Genomic DNA, 21,595 nt, shown 5'->3' with positions numbered 1-21,595 from the left:
CCTTCAAGGCTTTATATGTAATTTAGAGGTCCTCCCAAGAGATTGTAAGAAACAAAGAAGAGCAAATTTATTTTAGGATGGTCTGTGTAGTACAAGAAAGACATGTCCTTGGGGATCAACTGCAGAATGCCAAAGACAAAGTAAGGGATTATTTGGATAATATGCTCGAGTTTAGAAAGATTGCTGTTAAACTATTTTTTGATAACTCCAGAGCACAAAAAGTTTTAGCACAACTTAAGAAACATAAAAAGTAGAAAGGGTTGTTGCCATACTTAGTGAGTCTATGACAAGAAAAATAATCAGTGATCCTATATTCCTATATATGAGGTATTAGAGATATTTTGGGAATTTTAAAGTAGAAGAATGTGGAAACCATGAAAGAGTGCAAATGGATATATTTATGGAAGACTTAATCATGACAAGCTTAGAGGATGATGATGCTCAACAACTAATATTTAAGATAGGAGCAGATGAAATTAAAATGATGATGTACAATCAATTTGCAGGTAAATCTCTGGGAACAGATGTTATTCCTGTGGAAGTTTGGAAGTTAGGAGGGAATAATGTGCTAAAGACCAGAAAGATCTTGTTTAATAGTATTGTAAAAGGAGGTGAACCAGCATCTTGCAAGAAAACTATGGTGGCTGTATTACCCTAAGGAGGGTAAAAACCCATCAGATCTAGCTTCATATAGACCCATTTCAGTTGTAAACAGCAGTTTATAAAATGTTGATATCTATACTAGCTAAAAATGGCAAAGATGTTGCCAAAACTGATAGATATGGGTCAGGGTGGTTTTGTGGATGGGTAGCAATCATGTGACAAGATTAATAGAGCATCGATGATCCATCAGGAAAGCAGAATGTAAAAAATGCCACTGCTCCTGGTGGGTCTTGAAGTAGAGAAAAACATTTGACAGAGTAAGCTGGGATTTTGAGTAGGGCAATCCAAGCATTTGCATTCACTGAGACAATAATAATGTTATTTAAGTGGATAAATGAGGTATCAGAGGCAATAGTTACAGTGGTAGGGTTCCTGTCTGATACTTTGTGTTTAAACAATGGATATTTAGAGCCATTGGCAAAGGAAATAAGGGACTCCAGAATTCATGGATATAATTGGTATAGTAATCAAGAAAAGGTGGCTTTATTTGCAGATTATGTTGTTTTATATTTGATAAATCCAGAAAAGTACAGCTTCATGTTGTGGGACATTTTGAGACTGTTTCAAGTCTTTTCTAGATATAAAACTAATGGCGATAAACAAAGACTATAGCCGCAAGCTATATACACACATGAACTGGTTCATGGGGACATAAGATGAAATGTTAAGAGTATGGATTAAAAAGACTTCTGTTATGACAGCTAAGGTTATGTGGGAAGAGACTAAACAGAAGATAATTCAGAGAGAGAAAACTGGAAGCCCATGTTTATGGATATGGATAATAAGATACAAGCAGTGAAAATATTTGTTTTTGTCGTTTTAGTTTAATATACAGGTCCAGCATATTTTTATCAACCAGAGAAGTTCTGGACAAAAGAGATGAAGAAAGTTATTTGGGAGGGGGAAAAAGGCAAGCGTTAAGTGGGATGAGTTGATCCTTCCAATAGAGTAAGGTGGTTTAGGATGCTCTAATGGGAAGGGATATTTTAGGGTTACACAGTTAAGTCTCATATATATAACACAAGCAGAAGTTATATTTCAAAGTGGAATGATGTTATGAAGCAAGGGGGGAAGTTCAAGAAATAATGAGAGGGTGGGATTTTGGATGCGGATAGTCAAGGTGAAAAATAACCATACATAATAGTATATTTATAAAGTTGCAGAAAGTTTTCTAAGAACTGAGCCAACACAGGAATGGTAAAAAGAGGATCTGATGCTGTCTGTGTCATTATTGATCATGGATGGGTGTAGGATCTGACATCGGATTTGAGCCAGCAGCTGGGAACCAAGTTCCTCTCCTTCCCAAGATACCTTGCTACCCACAACCCTCAGATCTCATTTGCTGTAATATTGTTCAAGATGTGCTTCCCGTAGCTCAAGTGAAGAATTTTTAGATAAGTATCCTTCTTTCTTTTCTGTCTTGTTTTTTTTTTTTTCCTTCTTTTTGTCTCTCTATATCTCCCTTGGTTAGTTTCCTGTCCCCCCGGTAGTGTTTTAACATATTTCTTAAGCCCCTTTTTCGGGTTCTAGCCCTTGTTTTTCCCGGGTCTCTCGGCAGCCCTTTTCTATTCCCTTTCTTTTTCTACCTTGTTTTCCCCATCCCTCCCCCCATTTGTTATTGTTGTGCAGTGTGTGGGTGATGGTTGTGTGGTGTGTAGTGTGTGGGTGATGGTTTTTTGTGTGTGTGTGTGTGTGTGTGTGTGTGTGTGTGTGTGTGTGTGTGTGTGTGTGAGATGTCCAAAAAGCCCACTGGTTTTAAAAGGTGCTCCTCATACGGTCGGAAAATGCCCTATTCCAACATGCACGAGAAGTGTGTTTACTGTCTGGGAGAGCCACATCTGGAGGTTGAATGTGACATTTGTGCCAAATTAAACTCCAGGACTCTCCTAGAATGCAGGAACAAGCTCTTGCTGAAGGAGCTGGCCAGAGGGAGTCCCTTGCTTTCGGGTTCCCCTTCTAAGCCCTCTTCAGATCCCAAGAGGAAGTCTTCTTCCTCTAGGGATTCTCCTGCTAAAAAGCCGAGGCTCTTGGATCGCAGCTCCCAGGATCCGAGCCCAGCCTTCTTGGCTTCAGATCTGGGCTTTTCTCCTCTGAAAGCCCCGGCTTCCTCTGTCAGATCAGAGATCTCGGAGGTCCACGGATCTGAGCCGACTAGACCTCACTCAGGTTGGACCCCCCCCCCCGTCGGATCCAACCGTGACACCATCTATCTCCTCGGATCCAAACAGACTCTTAGATCTGACAGTTTTGTTGGATCCGATTGTATTTGAAGGCGCTCCCCCTTCAGACGTAGGAGATCGGATCTGAGGCTTTCAAGCAGGTCTCCTTCTCAAGACCGCAGGCACTCAGCTAGGTCGGGCCATTCCTCACTGTCTTCTCGATCCACCAGGAGCCGCTCTCTTCATAGATGGACTGGATGATGAGGAGTTTTCTCAAGGATCAAATTGAGTTGGGCTTGTTGCCATCTCCTGCTTGCATGCCTAGTGGATCCTTCCCATCCCTGGTACTCCTCTCGCCTCAACTGACCCATCTAGGTTTGGTCCCTCAGGATCAGGGCATTTCTAGGGAGATGCTGACGGTGTCGGGCATTTCTTCCCTTCCCACACTGTCAAGGTCCCTGGCTGTCTCAGCTCCTTTGCCCTTGGAGCTGGCTGCGCCTCTGCCCTGCGAGGTCAGTGGGGGTTGCAAGGGAGTGGGGTCAGGCCCTGAGTTTTCGGACCGTTCCCTCCATGCCGGACAGCTTGGGGCCAATATCGTCTGCAGATGGTGCTGCATCAGGATCACCCCTTCTGTCCATTTGGCTGCAGCTGGTGGGGAGGAGGGATTTCCGAACGATAGAGAGGACAGTCTCCAGCTGGGCAGCTGCCTCTCCCTTGACTCTGGATCCTCCCCAGCCTCCCTCGACATTGGGTGGAGAGAACTCATCATCCTTCCAGGGTCAGCCCACCCAAGAGCGCCTTCAGACAGGCATCCCCCCATCAAGGTCCCTACCTCTTCCAAGTCCTCCCCAGAGCCTACCATGAGGGAGCCTCCTCAGAAGAGGACATGCAAAAGGAGGCAATCGGACTCCCCTCGAGAGTCCCTCACTGAAGACATGGGTTTTGAGGAAGGAGACGGGTTCCCCCAGACTTCTGTCCGAGGTGGTGTCCTTTGAGGACATCCTCAAGATCCTTAAAAAGCGAGGCAGTTGGCCTTCTCCCGGCCCATCTTCAGAGGAATGCGTGTTCTACAAGGTCTTTGGGATGGCTCCATATTCTACTTGGGTGTCTTGCCCTGCCGATGAGCTCATCCAGCTCATTTCTGACAGGGTGTGGAAGGAGCCAGACACAGTGGAACCAGTTCCCAAGAAAGCCAATAAGTTTCTAAGTCGCCCCAAAGACAAGACTTTTTGGAGCAAGGACGTTTCCATTGATGCTATTGTGGTGGCCACAGCTACAGAAAAGGAGCTCACTGAACAGAGCTCCACAGTCCATCCCCAGAACAGGAAGTCCTGTGCGATTGTCAATTTCAGGAAGTGCATGTTTGCCTCAGCTGCCTTTGGACTGAGAGCGACCAGCTACATGGCACACTTTACCCGGCTGCAAAGGGACTTGGTATCAGAGGTCTCCGGCTCCCTTTCTGAGTTGCCACCTCAGGAAAGTTTCAGATCAGTTTCTTCGAAGTTATCTACTCTGACTTCCCCAGCTAACACCTCGACGAGGTTGTTCTCCAATGCAGTGGAGGCAGGCACTGGCATTGCCATCAGGCGTCGTGGCTGGCTTTGCCTTTGCTGGTTTGTGGAACCCTTCAAGGCGTGATTCACTAATGCCCCTTTCATCAGGTCAGCTGTGTTTGGTCCTTCAATCAAGGAAACTTTAACCCATAGCGAGCAGGAGGGAAAGGCTCTGTCCGTGGTTGGGATCAAGTTTTCTACTCTACAGCGATCCTTTTCCAAAAATCAGAGGGGTAGTAAGAAACTGTGGATGTTAAGTTGTCTATCTCGCCTTCATTCTTGCTGGATGGGTTCGGAGCCGACCTCGGCTCCGACTCGGCCACTCTAAAAGCTCGAGAGTTGGTTCCACCGGCTCGAGGCTCCCCTTATATCCCACAATGCTAGGCGAGAGTTACCTCAGATCTCGTTTGCTACAGCTTCGAGGTTGGTTTTTCTACCGGTTCCTGGTAAGTACTATTTCTTAGTGAAATCAGTCTTTAAAAACCCCTTTAATTTAATATTTTTTTCTTAGTTTAGTGTAGTTAGAAAACTTTTTATACCTTCCCAAAAATTTTCCGTTTTTTTCCCTCAAGAACCTTAGGTTCTTCCCTTGGGCCTTTGGCCTTTCCTTCCCTAGTGGAGTGTGTGTGCATTATTTTATTAAAATTCTAGCACTGTTTTTTTATTATAAGTTAATTTTGACAGGGTGTAACTAGTGTGTCTGTGTGCGTGTTTGTGTACACCTGTTATAACAAAAATGTCTAAAGAAGCAAAGGTCTCCGGATTCAAGAAGTGTGATGCGTGCTGTCAGAAAATGTCTCTGACAGACGCTCACACTTCTTGTGTATATTGTCTGGGGCCTTTGCACCTGCAGGACTCCTGTGCTGTGTGCCATGGCTTCAGCCCCAGGGTCCTGCAGGAAAGAAAGAATAAACTGATTCTTAGAGGCTTACTTAAGCCAGAGGATTCCCTGTCTGTTTCAACAGGGAAGCCCTCTAAGGCAAGGTCTTCGGCTCCGCTTCTGAGCCGAGACCTCAGGTTTCTCAACCTTTGCCTTTATCGGCTCCGGCTGGAGCCGATAAGTCTCAGTCCACAGTTTCTGTGGCTCCTCGCTCGGCCGGAGCCGAGGTTATAGTTCCGTGTCGGCTCCGACCAGACCTTCGGAGCCGACAACTAGGAAGAGGTCTAGGTCACCATCTCTTGGCTCCGTTCATTCGGCTCCAGGATCTCCCCTGCTGTCTGAACGGAGCCAAAGATCTCACTCCTCTAGGTCATCGAGGCTGTCGGATCATGACCTTCAGAGGGTAGTGAGCCGACTACTTAAGTCCGAGGCACTGGCCCAGATGCTTCAGAGCCCGACTCATCAGTCGATGCCTGCCCCGGTCCATCAACATTTTCCTCCTTCGACTCTTTTGAGTTCGGAGCCGGGTCGTGTCGGAACCGAGACTGTGATTACGTCGGAGCCGATACAATTGTCTTCGGCTCCATCGTCGGCTCCGTTTTCTTCTTTGGAGGAATCTCGGCGCCGGACTTCCCTCGTCGGGTCCGCGGGGGTGGGTGGCATCGGACCTTGTCCGACCCCCTCTCCTCTCGGGCTTCGGCGCTGGTGAGTTCGGCTCCGACATCGACCTCGGAGCCATCACTGTCGGTGCCGAGGGGGGTTCTTAGCTCCTCGGAGCGGGGACCTCTGGCTCTGCCTGACAGGGGTGCATTCGAGGTCATGCGGAGTGTGTTAGAGCCTGGCTCTACTCCACAGTCGGCTCCGTCCGCCTCCCTCTATGGTGCCTCAGGGTAAGTCGACTCACTCCCTCATCCCGGACCACAGAGAGCCAGCTCCTCAGGAAACCCCTGTGTGGATTTCATCCTCTTCGAGGCCTCTCCTGATTTGGCAGAAGAGCCCCCTCGGAAGAGGAAGTGTAAGAGGAAACACATTGACTCACCTGAGTCCATCACGTCAGACACAGATTTGGATGATTCTGAGGGTTCCCCGTTCCCCTTCTGAAGATGTCTCTTTTGCAGACATTCTGGTGATCCTGAAACAGAGGGAAATTGGCCAGCCCTCAACCCTTCGGAGGACGAATCTGTGTATCTTGAGGCGTTTGGCTCTCGTCCTTCCACCTCCTGGGTGTCCCCCCCTTCGACCCCCTCATGCAGGTGGTTGCTAAGAAGGCATGGACGGCTCCTGATTCAGTGGACCCCACTCCCAGGAGACCTTCTAAGTACATAACAGCTCCAGCAGACAAGCAATTTCTAACAAAAGGAGTTTCTGTGGATGCTATGGTGGTAGCTGCTGCCACAAAGAAGGAACTAGCTGATCCTTCAGTACCTGTCCATCCACCTAACAAGGAATCTAGGTCCATGGATAGGTGCGGAAGCGGATGTTCTCCTCAGCGACATTTACCATGCGTTCGCTGAACTACCTGTGCCATTTTACTCGTCTTCAAAGGGACCTGATCAAGGAAGCGAGTGAAATGTTAAAGGATCCTACAGCTGCGGGTTTCCAAGACAAGATGAACACGCAGCTGGCTACCCTTAATTCCATATCCAACTCCTCCATGCGCCTCCTTTCTTACGCGGCTGATGGAGCGAGCAGAGCCGCAGGGACAGGTGTGGCCTTACGTAGGCACGCCTGGATGCGACTATGCAATTTTGCAGACCCTTTCAAGACGTCTTTCACGAACTCCCCTTTTGATGGATCATCCCTCTTTGGTCCTCAAGTGAAAGAAACCCTGACTAGGTGCGAGACTGATGGCAAGACCCTTTCTGCCGTCGGAGTCCGGTTTTCGACCCGTTCTAGGCCTTACCCCAAAGGCCAGAAGGGTGGAAAGATGTGGTTCCGTAAACAATCTCAAGGGACTTCGCCTGACGCACAGAGTCGTTTTCCTACCAAAGGCAGAGGTGGGAATAACAATGGTAGACGTCGCCCTAGGGGCAGGGGGGGTCCGCAGAACCAGGGCAATCGGGAAGCCTTCCCTGACAAGCCCTTTCAGCATCCCTGAGGTGTTGCCCGACTGCCCATCTTCGGAGGCAGTCGGGGGAAGATTGTCACTGTACCCAGAAGCCTGGCTATCCCTGACTCAAGACAAATGGGTACAGTCCATCATTTCCGAAGGCTATTTCTATCCCCTTTCTTCGCTTTCCAAATCAGTCAAAAAAATCCCTTCCAGATGTTCCACCCGCTCAAAGGGATCTAGCAGCTTTGGAAATTTCAAAACTGCTTGCAAAAAGAGCAATTCAGCCAGTGCCAGTAGACCAACAAGGATCCGGAATCTACTCAAGGTTCTTTTTAGTTCCAAAGAAAACAGGGGACTGGAGACCGATTTTGGATCTCAGTGTCTTGAACAAATCAGTCAAGAAAACAAGATTTCGGATGGTCACGCTGCAATCCATTCTTCCCCTTTGGGCAAAGGAAACTGGATGTGCTCTATAGACCTACGGGATGCGTACTATCACATAAAATGAACAGACGCTCCAGAAGATTCCTCCGCTTCAGGCTGGGAACCAGTCATTTTCAGTTCAGGGCCCTGCCCTTTGGTCTCACCACTGCCCCCCGGGTGTTTACCAAATGCATGGCAGTGGTAGCTTCTCACCTGAGACGACAAGGATTCCAGGTGTTTCCATATTTGGACGACTGGCTCCTCACAGCTCCCACCAAGCATCTCCTTCTGATGGCCAGAGATTATACTTTTCGCGTTTGTCAAAAACTGGGTATTTCAATAAATTGCGAAAAGTCTGTTTTGTCGCCTTTGTCGTACTATTACCTACATAGGCGCAAATCTAGATACGATAAACATGTCTGCAAGGCTAACACATCAAAGGATATCAGACATTCACAAATTGGTATCACTCCTTCTCAACAACAACAGAATCAAAGCCAGGTTAGTTCTAAAGGTGTTGGGAATTATGGCAGCGCCATACCTCTCCTTCCATTAGCCAGATACCACATGCGGATCCTTCAGTGGATGCTTTTTACTCAATGGTCATACCAGGAACTTCCAATGTCTCACACCATTGTGATCACGCAGGCGTGCAAAAAGCATCTCAAGTGGTGGATGTCTTCCCCCCATCTCCTGTCGGGAAGACCTTTTGTGCCACCTCCTCCGGTTGCTACACTGACAACGGATGCCTCCCTGATCGGGTGGGGGGGGCATTATCAGGGCAGGACAGTCCAGGGCACATGGCAACCAAACGAATGCCACTTGCACATAAATGTTCTGGAGATGAGAGCAGTGCTTTTAGCGTTGCAAGCCCTTCAAGACTCTCTTCCCTTGGGAACAATTGCAATCCAGACAGACAATATGTCTGTAGTGTGGTACATCAACAAACAAGGCGGAACCAGATCATACCCCCTGTGTCGAGAAGCACTCAGACTGTGGCAATGGGCGATTTCTTCTCAGCGTTTCTGATAGCAATGCACATCCCGGAAGTCCAATCATATTATGGACAAGTTGAGCAGAGCTATTCTCATGCCTCACGAGTGGTCTCTGAAAGACTCTGTGGTGAGAGAAATTTTTCTCAAGTGGGGTCAGCCTTGCTGCGATCTTTTTGCTACTCCCCAAAACAGCAAGTGCAGAGAATTTTTCACTCTGTTCCCTTTACCAGGCCAACCCAGCAGAGACGCTCTAGTCCAAGTTTGGCCCGGGACTTCTGTATGCATTTCCTCCTTTCCCACTGATCTCTCAAGTAATTCAGAAAGCTATCGCTCAGAAGGCCTCATTGATCCTCATTGCTCCTTACTGGCCTCGACAGGTGTGGTTCCCCTTTCTACATCGTTTTCTCTTGGAGCGACCGTGGAAGCTGGACCTAGTTCCAGATCTTTTGATCCATCAGTCGGGTCAGTTTCATCGCTCCCTCCCGTCTCTGAACCTCACTGCTTGGTTCCTCCAGTTCCTACCTTAGCCAGGCTTCCTCAATTATCTCACTCTGTTAGAGATATATTGATAGCTTCCCATAAATCTTCCACTCGAAAGATTTATTTGAGTAAGTGGAAACGCTTCTCATATTGGGCACAAGGAAAGGACATAGATCCTTTCACCGCTTCCATCCAACTAGTCCTTGATTTTCTAGCTGAACTCTTCCATGCAGGTTCATCTCCTCTACACTTAAAGTTCAATTGGCAGCTATTTCTAACTTTCATGTGGGTATTGCTGAATCTGCCCTAATGTCCCACAAACTCTGCAAAGCCTTTTTGAAAGGAGTTTTTCTTCTCAGACCTCCTATAAGAAATCCTCCTTCTCCTTGGGACCTAAATTTAGTTCTTGCTTCTTTGATTCTTCCCCCTTTCGAACCTGCAGCTTCCTGTTCCTTAAAATTGTTATCATGGAAAACTCTTTTTCTGGTAGCTATTACATCAGCTAGAAGAGTTTCAGAACTTCAAGCACTCAGTTGTCGCCTCCTTATCTTTTGTTTCATAAGGACAGAGTATCCTTACGAACTAACCCGTCCTTTTTGCCTAAAGTGGTATCTGCATCAAATCTGAATCAATCCATTGATCTACCAGTCTTTTTCCAGAATACTCCAATAGGTCTGAACAAAAATTACACTGCCTGGATGTTCACCGTCAATTGAGGTACTACTTGGATAGAAATAAACAGTTCAGAAAATCTGATCAGCTGTTTGTCTCCTATGCGGAGAGCAGAAAGGGACTTTCAGTTTCAAAGGTATCATTATCCAGATGGCTAACATCATTGATTTCCCTTGTATATGAGATTAGACATCAAAAGCTGCCTGATAAACCTAAGGCTCATTCCACCAGAGCTTTGGCTACTTCTTTAGCTTTCCAAGACAGACTGCCTATTGACACCATTTGTGCAGCGGCTACTTGGGCTACTCCTCACACTTTCATTTCTCATTATAAGTTGGACTTAGCTTCTAGGCATAGAGCTAACTTTGGTTCCACTGTTCTCAGGAGTCTGTTCCGTTAGGCCACCCGGGACAAGGTGCTAGGGACGCGGTCCCATCCAGCAAGAATGAAGGCGAGATAGACAACTTAACATATAGAAGTTATGTTCTTACCATAACGTTCCATGTTAGTTGTCTTCTTCTCGCTTCTTCTTCGCCCCACCCTCCTTCCCCCTGGCCTGGACAGACCTAGAGGAGTTGTGATCGTGACCTCTCTTTCTACCACCTCTTTCTTAAGACATATGCTGTTGGGCATATTTTCTGGATCAGGATGTAGGTCACCCTTCTTTCTTCCTGTTGTTAGAGGTGGACTCTGTTTATAGTTATACTGTTACTATATAAGCTGGGGTTAGCTTACAAACGAGATCTGAGGTAACTCTCGCCTAGCATTGTGGGATATAAGGGGAGCCTCGAGCCGGTGGAACCAACTCTCGAGCTTTTAGAGTGGCCGAGTCGGAGCCGAGGTCGGCTCCGAACCCATCCAGCAAGAAGAAGGCGAGAAGAAGACAACTAACATGGAACGTTATGGTAAGAACATAACTTCTATTTCTGCAGGTCTTGGTCTTCCTTCCAGGATGCTCCACAGGAGTACTCTTATTATGGCCGGGGAAGGGGGTTTGACAGCAGGCACTACCCTAGAGGCAGAAGAGGTCCGCAGAGCCAGGTCTCATGGGAACTCTTCACTGAGAAGCCCCCTCAGCCCTCCTGAAGCTCTGCCTGGCTCTCCTGCCCTGGAGGCAGTTGTCTCTCCATCCACCCACTAGCCTGGACAAGTATTACCTAAACATCATGTCCAGGGGTGACTTCATACCCTTTTTTCACCCCCTCCAGCTCAAATATCTATCCTGGACATTCCACCCCACCAAAGGGAGTTGACCCTTCTAGAGGTTGGAGACCTCTTTAAAAAAAGAGCCATCCAGGAGGTCCCAACAGAACAACAAGGGTCAGGAACTTACTCTTGCTTCGTTTTGGTGCCCAAGAAAACCAGGGACCTACATCCCATTTTGGACCTCAGTGTTTTTGGCCACTGTTCTGATTTTTTCCTCGGATACATAGCAAATGTTGCAGGTGTGGTGAGGATGAAAGGGGTAACCTGGAACATATTTTTTGAGTGCAGTGAGTTGGCAGATATTAAAAATTACGTACAGAATGCTTTGTCAGAAATAATGGATGAGCAAATGGCTGTAACTATGGAAATTATTCTTCTGAGTTGGGAAACAGGCTCTGAATTGCCTAGAAATAGTAAGGCTTTGTTAAGTTTAATTCTGTTGGCTGCCAAAAAGCAATTACTAGAAAATGGAAATCTGAATCTAATCAAACTGTATTTGAAGTATTGGACATTCTAAAAGAGATAAAAGAACTGGAAGTAGGATCTTTAGAAAAGGGAAGGAGCTAATTGTGTAGAAATAAATGGAATTCATGTGAACAATACATGCACGATAATGTTCAGGAGGTGGAGTGAGGTGTAAGGGAAGACAGGAATTGAGCAGTTTATGTAATATTGGACTGAATGACAGTTACAGAGAAAGAAAACGTATATAATTTATAATGTATGTAAATGAAAAAAATGTTAATATGGTTTGTGTTCATTAATGAATGTGTGCCTATGTCTTAAGTGCTAATTAAAAAAATAGGAAAACATGCCCTTAATCCTCTTAGTGAGGAAATGTTGCATGTCGAGTCATATGTTTAGACAAGTACATAACAAATGCTGCATTTTATTATTTTCTGTTATGGGTCTGATGAGGGAAGAGTACAGAAGAATGATATAGTCCTGGTAATCAGTCTAGTTAGATTAAAAGGATTTCCTAATGACATGGTGATCAAAGAAAAGATCACGTCAATGAGTGTGCCCAGATTCCCTAATATCTGTGTCAGTTTCCAAAGGCTGTTATCTGTGTAGTAAGTGCATCAGTGCTAAGGTTTTTGAAAGGAATCAGTACTACATTTCTTGGCACACAGCTTAAGGCCATGGCCTAGGCAACACTTGTTTGTGCAATTTAGGCCTTCCTGGAAGACATTTGGAGAATTTGACAGCTCTGAGTTTGCAGTCATTCACAAATTTGGTCATCCACTGTTTCATGACATTGTCTTTGACATCAAAAGAAGTATTTAAAGAGAAGTGGCCCAAGGATTCTTTTGGTAAGTTCTGAGTTAAACTTGTAGCATAAGTTATAAGTGATAGTTTTTCTACTAATGATCAACAGGTGGTTGTGCATTGTGGACATGTGCATTTTAGTCATACGTATATATTGTTGGTAGAACCTATCATGTCTTCCTGATCTAAGCCAGTTTCATGAAACAAAGAGATTAAGGATTGACTGTAGCCCATATAACAGAATGGTTCGTGGTTCAGGCTGTAGGAGCTAACTGAGAAGAGTTAGAATGAGTAGCTGATGTTGTCTTGCCCATCCTTGACAGAGGGAAAGCAGATTGGCCTTCTGCATAATTGACACCAACAGATGCAGGTTATTACAGCATGCAGTGGTGTAGGCCAAGATGAGCAGTTCCATCAAGCTACATGTTGTCATACAGTAACTCAGACAATGCTCAGAATTGTTCATGGGTCACTGGGATGATGGTGTGGGACTTGCACCTAAATCAGTATGCCGTGCATAATGAATTTCTTGGGAAAACATACTACCACCCTGTATCGCTGCTTGGATGACAGCTTCTCCAGCTGGCTCTTGCCAGTGTGACTATCACTAAATAGCCAGTTTAATGAGTGAATGAATATCCTCAATGATGGCTGGCAAGCACTGAGAGTGGTGAGTGAAATACCTGGAAAAATGTCTCTCTGATTCGTACAGGTAGCACCCTAACAGTGACGCTGTCCTTAAGCCCATACCTTACTTCTCATTATAATTATCCCACCCCTTTTGAAATTTTTTTTTTTATAGATTTACATATCATCACTGCCTCAGGGAGCTCATTCCACCTGTCCACCATTCTTGTCAAAAACAAAACAAAAAAAAACCTCATATCCAGCCTGAATTATTCATTTTCCATTGTGTTTCTTTACTTCTGCCTTAATATTTATCCATTAACAATTCTTAATAACTTCTAGGAGCTTTTAGCCATGAATTGTAATATTAAGGTTTGTGAATAACTTGTCAGGTTTTCAATTGTGAAATGTGGTCAGCAGTGGAAAAGAAAGCAGGATATTATGAAAGAACTTTGCTAAACCGTGCTCTTGATCAGACACATGTCAGATGTTGTTCAGTGTCATGGCGTTCAAAGTAATGCACCCTGAGGTCAAAAGCGAAAAATAAACTCATAAATTTAATGCAGCACTATTGGATGAGGCACAGCAGGGGAGGAACTTGGAGTTCCTATAACACATCTTTGAACAAGATCAAACAGCACTTAGCAGCAGTAGGCAGTAAAGCAAGTAGAATGTTAGCATGAAAGTAAATAGTGAATAGTGAAAGCTGAGTAGATTGTCATCATCATCATCATCACGCATGGTGCTGACTAGACTTCATTTAATTGTCTTGTGCGGTTTAAATACTATGTGACAGAATCTGCATAGCACAGAGTGATATAAACAAAGATGTGAGCTGGAAAGTGTGTGGCAGCAGTCTGCTAAAATAGAGAAGTTGTGTTCTTTAATACAAAGCTATAAGAAGTTAATATAGCTAAACTATGAAGTCATCACATATTACAAAAATCAACAGCATTAAGTGCTTTTTAACATTTAGAGCAGAGCCACCTCTGAACTAATGAAAGAAACCTTTACAGCTGCTGTGTATAAGGTCAGAGTTTCAGCACTGGACTTAAGTTTTCTTACTGCTGTGTATGTTAATGGCATCATTGTTAGATCTGCAGTGCAGTCTTCATTTGCTTACTTACTAAAATGCTTAATTTGGATGCTGTACAAACAAGTTACGACTGACTTAGAAAACTTAATGAATCCGGGATAGTAGACTTTTTCATGTATTTCTTTGTACTGTTTAATTTCTTTCCAGACCCATTCACTGTGGTTTAGTAGCAATGCCATTTGTTGGTTGACCCCTTCTCCTAATTGCTTGCAAATGGTTAAGAAGTGTGACGTAAATCTGTAGAACACTACAAAAAGAAAAGAAGGGGAGCAATGGAAAGAGAAGAAAGGCTGGAATCTAAGGCCAGTAGGAAAATTATTCCAGTTTTGCTGCTGGCAGCTAGCTGCAATGGGGCAGTGTTTGCTTGGGCCTTAAACTCAATATTCTTCTTTTGGCTGCTGTGCCTTCTGGTTACACAGATAATTTGCAAGCTGCAGTGTATAATTTGCAAGCTGCAGTGTTATCTGGAGTGACATCCAGATGCAGATGAGAAAGTAGTATTGAATACTTAAGGCAAGCTGTGGTCCAAAGCCTGATGGAGTACATTCCTGATTATTCTACTAACCTGCACCACTTAGATGGCTGAGACATGTGCTGTCCGTAGCCCTGTGGAAAAATATTACTTTTTTATAGTCGCTTAGAAATGTACCATATTTGCTTAAAGAATGTATGCAGAAGTTGAAATAAGTATCTAAGGTGTGACCCATTGATGTCTGCACCCACTGAAATAGTATTACAGTCACTAACTGCACCACTGTGGCAGCAAATATGTGCACTGTCTCTAGTTGCACACTTAATTGTTCTTTACAGCAGCCTTAAATTTTTATGGTTCAGTCAGCAAGACGTAATTAGGGAACTGCATTTTTTAATCCCAAGTAGCTGGGTGATAGTTGGACTGTAGAAAGGCATTCAGCATACCCACCACAAGATGTCATTTAAATGTTTTAATATTTACCACAATCTATTTCACTTCTATTGTGGAGGAAAAATGTAACATCTAATTAAGAAAAAGAGCTGGATACCAAGTAGTTCTGACAAGGTAGGGGGAATCTGACTAAGTATTATCAGGGGTAGTGCTGTTTATGCAGCATAGTGACTCTCTCTAGATTAATTAGGACATACTTCAAATAAACTGAAGAGGAGAGTAACTATAATGAAGGGAAGAAATCAAGTGAAGTGTTTTGTTTGAAGCAGTGAGAACTCTGCTAAGGTTAACTGCAGCAAGTCTTTCAGTATGGCAAGTAGCTTTGGAAGAGGTGATGGAAAAGGAAGAAAACATGATAGTTGTGTGTATAATGAAAGATGGGTATGCTTACATACGTTGGGGCTTCTTTTCAGTGAACTGTTCTTTTTTCATTTTAGTTTTGGTTTTGCGTAGGAACATACTGTATTTCAGTGCAACTGGTGGCCTAGATTTGAATAGTTTCTTGGGAGCTGTATGATCAGCCAGGGGATGGTAAATATAACAACTGAAGGTGACCTATTACAACAGGGCAGCAAAGAGATTAACCCTGCATTTGTAGCATGCTGTCACTTTGGCTGTATTCCCCTCTGTGGTAATTGATTAGAGCTTAAATAAAAATCTCGTCCCCCCGGGATAGGCTACCCTGTTATTGGTTATCAAAACTACAGATCCCCCTTCAAAAAGGGGCTACTTCCCCAGTGGTGTAATGTAAGGTTCAGGTGCCAGCAAGTTAGGGAAGGTGGACAATTTTATATACACATACATACAACATTTTTTATTGCAGTACTGAAAATAGTTGGACTGTAGAAAGGCATTCAGCATACCCGCCACAAGATGTCATTTAAATGTTTTAATATTTACCACAATCTATTTCACTTCTATTGTGGAGGAAAAATGTAACATCTAATTAAGATGGATTTCAAACTGTTTGCTGTTTTACAAAATGTAAATACTTGCTCTTATTTTGTGGGAGGGTAACAGATTAATGAAGAGCTGCAGCTTTACCAACACTTTGATAGGGATGAATAGCTCTTGTTTACAGAGTTTGTGGATCATAAAAACAGGATTTATTTGCAGAGGGTCTTGACTTGGAGAAGGAAACAGTCTTCCTCTAGATTGATGTGCAAGACTTTTGTTTTCCTTTTTAAATAGAATCAGGCACCAGTGGACTTTTAGAACTGCAAATGCTTTTTGTGATTGTGCACTCCATTGATGGAATAAAATACAAAATATAGTGTTTAGGCCTCTGAAGGGTATATTTAGGTTCATAGGTTCATAGTTTAGTACTAAGCTAACTGCCCTTGTGAGGCATTTTAAGCCTAGCCAATTATCCCTTGTGAGACTCAAACCCTGCACCTTGTGTTTGTAAGGCAAACACCTTAGCCATTAAGCCACCCTCCCAACCCCCCAATTTGAAAGACATATTGTTAAAAGGGAAAATTTATCCATTTAAATATTGCTACTATTTCATATATCTGTCTCACAGGATGAAGAAAGATTGTTGCTGGGTGTGGTACTATGTGCTCAGTGTCACAAGTGAATGAATTTGGCTAAAAGATGCAAGTCTAGAGGCATTAATGAAATGACTTGAAAAGGCTAGTGTTTCAGATGTCGCACTTTGGCTGCATGTTTAGAGGTTAAAGAGTACCGTCATTAAATGTGGCAGAGCTGTACATGTTTTATTAAAATGATCAAGCATTTGACAAGCACCTATGCGAATGAAGGCTGGTTCATGAGACATACTGATTACAAGTGCACGGTTTATTCAGAAATGAAATGTATAACTGTCTGCAGATTTCAGTTAATATTCACTTAAAATATTCCATATGATTAAGCACCAATTGTTAACCTTTAAAGTTGAATATTAAAAGTATTTCTGTGACCTTTAACACCTACTTCAGTTATTAATTGCACACACGTTGTGGGATTCTACAGCTTTTCTTGACTGAGTTTGTCTTGATGTCTGTTCTTTCCAGTGCCTGAGTGACTTAAAAAATCACTACCATCTGAGACACCTGAAATAGTGGAATGTTGAATTCAGGCAGCTGTACTACATTTGGATAGCTAGAATATTGAAGCTTTCTGCAGAGCAAAGAAAGGTAAGATATAATATAGCTAATCTTTTCTAGTGTGTTGTCAAGATACATTTTCAGCAAAGTCACACATTCAGAATTTAATTTGGTTTAGGCAGGCTAGTATACTCCTTTTTTTAGTCTGATTCATCTTTAATGTTTGTAATCTCTTTAGTACCACCGTTGTAAAGTACTGATGAGCAGTTGCCAAGCACCTTGTACCTTCACCTTTACTTTTGGTCTAGAAATAGAGAACCTTATTATTGACATATCTTTATTTTGTCCATGTGCTTCAATGAGAGATCACGACATGATCTCTCACATCATAAGTGCTTGTTTCTACAATCTTGAAATGTTGCCTTTTAACAAAGTAATGGGACAATTTGAAATAAATGTTTACTGCAGGGGAAAGCCCACCCTTGCAACCCCGTATTCTTTAAATTTGTACTACTTGGTTTCACAACTTTGTGATTTTCTTCTACAAAACTAGCACAGGAAATTGCATGCTCTTGTTAGATTTCAAAAAATAAAGATTGAAGGCACTATATGCCTAATGGTTAGTGATAGGCAAACTTTATCTAGGCTTATCTTCTCAACATTGATTTGGACATACTTCAGACACACTATTTTCTGACCTTTCCCATATCATGAGAAAGCTCTTGTATGCTTGTCTGTGGTCCATAGCCAACCTCTGTGTGCACAGTGTGTTTTCATAGCATGGGGGCACTCAACCTGTGTGTGGGTGTACTGCATGAGTGCGATAGCTCAGAAATAATTAGTTAATGTAATAGTTATAGTTAACAAAAAAATAGTAATTGTTTCACTGTTGATATACAGCATGGTGTGGTATGGCAATGAAATCCTAGGGGCATAATATACTAGAGTGCAGATTTAAACATGCGTATTGCATTTAGAAGGATTTGAAAAAAGTGCAAATCAGTTCCGTCAGCATTCTTATCTCTCGACTGCTATGATTTAGGCATTATAATATGATTTTTGCCCTCAGATTTAACCTTGAGCATGCTGGATTTACTGATTTTCTTCATAAACTTAACTGTGTTTAAAGGGTCATAACATTATTACATAACTGAACTAAGCCTGAGCAAAGATTCCTTATCACTAACCATAAAGTTTCTAGTGCCTGAAGTCCTTTTCTGAACACTAAAGAATGTGCTCCTCTTTCTGACCCTGTGCTGTGATTTTTAGTGGCCAGTGCTATGATTTTTAATGCTCAGAGATTGAGATATGTCACAACCTGAAGTCCTTTTCTGAACACTAAAGAATGTGCTCCTCTTTCTGACCCTGTGCTGTGATTTTTAGTGGCCAGTGCTATGATTTTTAATGCTCAGAGATTGAGATATGTCACAATTGTTTACACCTTTTGTGTTTGTGATCAAGTCCTAAGGGTAGTTATATGGAAGACTGGCTTGCAAGGACTTGCTTTATAAAATGTATCTTTTTTTTTAAAGGTATCAAAAATCAACTCCAGATCTGTTTTGGTCTGTTAATGCATCTTAATATAGCATATTCAGTGTTCTGGCATTTTTATGTATCTACTGTTATGGTAAGTTTTCTTGCAAAACTGTACTTTCCTGTACTGCAGTCCTTCGTTAAGTGACTGCAAGAGACATTGTAAAACCTGTAGGCTATTTTTCTCCATGTTCCTTGCTGCCTGCTTAGCAAGACTGCAACTGAAACCCCTGATTGGTATCTCTGAAACCCGTCAGCATCTACACTGTTAAGTCAGTAATTCTCCTGTCTCCTGAATTCACAAGGAATTCCAATGGTGGAGTGGATGACTCCGTTACAGGCCAGTGCAGGGATGCTTTTTGTTGAACTAGGAGGACAGACCTTTATGATGGTTGCCTGCCAGTGCACCAGGGTTCCCAAAGGGGCTAGGGCAGCTGCCAAAGGAGAGACAGACAGATGCACCAACATTAAATAGATGTTAGCTGTTATCACTCATTAGACCCATTATAGAGTACAATGCCCCTTTTGGTATGTACCTCCCAAGACATCAACAACTGGAAAGACCACAGAAATACCTCACAAAGAGGATTACTGGCCTCAAACAGATGCCGTACGCAGACCGTCTCAAAAAACTACAGCTTTACTCCATCGCATATTGCCTACTCAGGGGCAATCTCTGCCTAACATACAGAAGCTATGTCAAACCCAGAGCTGTTGGACATGCTTCACTTAAAGAAATCCCAATCCATCCGAGCTACACACTCTAGGGACCTAAACCTTGTCACCACAATAAACAGAACATGATGGAGGGATAGATTCCTGTCCCAGAGACTTCCTATACTCTGGAACAGACTACCTATCTATGTCAAACAGAGCTCCTCATTAGCACTCTTCAAGAAAAATCTTGATGATTGGATAGGAAATGGGAAATTCACCCCAGGGTTCACTTCTGTGGCTCTGCTCGACAGGGGCACAGGAAAATAATTTTCTTGGGTGGCAAAAGCCAGGGTACATTTTTTGGCTAGGCTTATATAGGCCCTAGGGCCAATAGCCTAGTACCTACCTATGAACCTATGTGCTTCAGATCATGAGATGAATGTTTTGACAAGGAATCCTCAGACATATTGTAGGCCAAACAACATCACAGTCATGTGATATGTCAAGAATAATTGTAGAGATTAGCAGTGCTGGGCTAGGATCTGACATTTAAACAAAACATCTGGTACTGCACATATTACATTCTTTCAGCTCTGATATTTTTAGTAGACTTAACTCAGCAAGATTGTGGCCACAGGTACACAGGGTATGTATCCTTAGCAATGCATGCTGTCTGACAGCACATATGGCCATCTCTGTAGCACAGTTGTCAACAGTATAACAACTGCATTTAATGGTGTGTTAAACCACCCTAAAGGTAATCTATAAAAGTTTTGAAAGATGCTGTTTAAGGGTGGTGCTCAAGACCTCCTTAAACTTGCAAGTAATCTGCTTTACATCTCTTTGGTAAGGGACATGAGCATCTGGAAATTAACTGCTTGATTCAAGTTTTCTATGAATTGGTAATTTTAGTGCACCTCAGTAATCTTTTTGTCTCTGCAATACATTGCCAGATTTCATAATTCTGTTAGCGATTCCCATGCAGGTCAACACCTAATGAGACGGATCCATTCTCTATGCATCGGAACCAGAGCCTTTATGCCTTCCTGCATACCTCTAATATCTGAAGTACCCGAGAAAGGCAATATAGGACAGATCCAGATTGGTACTGCTTGCCACGATTTGGCCAAGACAACCTTGATTCTCCTTTCTTAAAAAACTGAGCAGGAGAAGACCCTAAGATCGTCTCCTTTTCTTGCAATTTTTTAGTCCATAAACAGGGAATTGTGGTACACTTGAACCTAAAACACCTTTGTCTTGCAACCTGAAAAACAGAACCCCAATTCCAAAGTGAGAACCTTTCCTTGGGGGTCCTTTGGGTCATGAAGGAAGCTAGGAAGCCTTCCATTAGGTAAAACAATCTAGCTAACTGGATTAAATTTTTGCCTAGTGCAAATCTAAGAGTGCCTGCCCTAAAGCAACCATGCTACAGAAGGCTTACTTTTCTCTCTTTCTCCTATGCTTGAAAAGGTGCATATGCATCATTTAAGGTACATTTATCTGCCATTTTGTTCTTTCTACAGCTGGACTTGCTTTTGTATGTTATTCTTGTGGTGAAACAGTTCTTGAAGTTGAGACCACCCAAGAAGCTAATATTTCCACTATGCGAGTTAAATTTCATCCCAGGAAAGACCGATTCTGGCTTCCTTTGAACCAGCTGTCTTTGCACCTCTAAAGTTCATTTTTTTTTTTGAAAAACTATGATCTGAAGTAGTTTACTTCATTTGGTCTTCAACCTGTGGGTTACAGATCCGACTCGGATCCGAGCCGGCAAGTTCACAAGCATCTGCTCCAAGCTCATCCCCCTACCCCTAATACACTACCACCACCTTCTTTCCCTCAGATCTCATTTTCCGAATTTGCGTTTGAGTCGTGATCTCCGAGCTCCGGGTATTGTGAGTACTTTGAGAGTTTTTTTTGGCAAAGTTTTTGCTGTTAGTGTTGGTTAGCTAGTGGTGTAGGTTCCCCTTTCCTCCCCCTCGCTGGTGCTTCATGTTTAAAAAAAAAAAAAAAACGTTAGTTCTCCCTTTCCCTCAGCTATCTGTTTGTGTGTGTGTGTATGTGTGTGTGGATTGGTTGAGGGTAATTTTAGGCCCTTTTGCCTTTTGTAGAATGGCTGATCACCCGAAACAGGTGTTTTGGAAATGCACAGTGTGGTCACTGCTGTGACCCCATCTTCGGTCTCAGTAGTTCCTTCTCTCTCTGTCTCTCCATCCAAGGCCGGGACTCAACCTCCCACTTCTAGACCTGGGGATGGGGACTCCATAAAGCAAAAGAAGCAAGAGAGAGAGAGCACAAAGGTGACAGATACAGAAAGAGGTCCCTGGATCATTCTGCCCCAGCAGGGCCTCCTCCT

General features: G+C 43.4%; 1 protein-coding gene across 1 annotated transcript in view; it reads left to right on the top strand.

Moving 5' to 3' along the window:
* Positions 1 to 21,595, top strand: part of FOXP1 (forkhead box P1) — a 5,351,121-nt gene that overhangs the window by 981,436 nt on the left and 4,348,090 nt on the right. The window contains exon 2 of the mRNA XM_044077980.1: positions 17,017 to 17,139. The gene's annotated coding sequence lies outside the window, so the exon portion shown is untranslated. The remainder of the gene's footprint in view (positions 1 to 17,016; positions 17,140 to 21,595) is intronic.

The sequence above is a fragment of the Protopterus annectens genome, chromosome 7.part0 (assembly GCF_019279795.1).
Source record: "Protopterus annectens isolate FY-2018-M chromosome 7.part0, PAN1.0, whole genome shotgun sequence".
NCBI classification, from domain to species: Eukaryota; Metazoa; Chordata; order Ceratodontiformes; family Protopteridae; genus Protopterus; species Protopterus annectens.
Note: the sequence above shows the minus strand (reverse complement) of the source record. Positions and strands in the feature narration are given on the sequence as shown.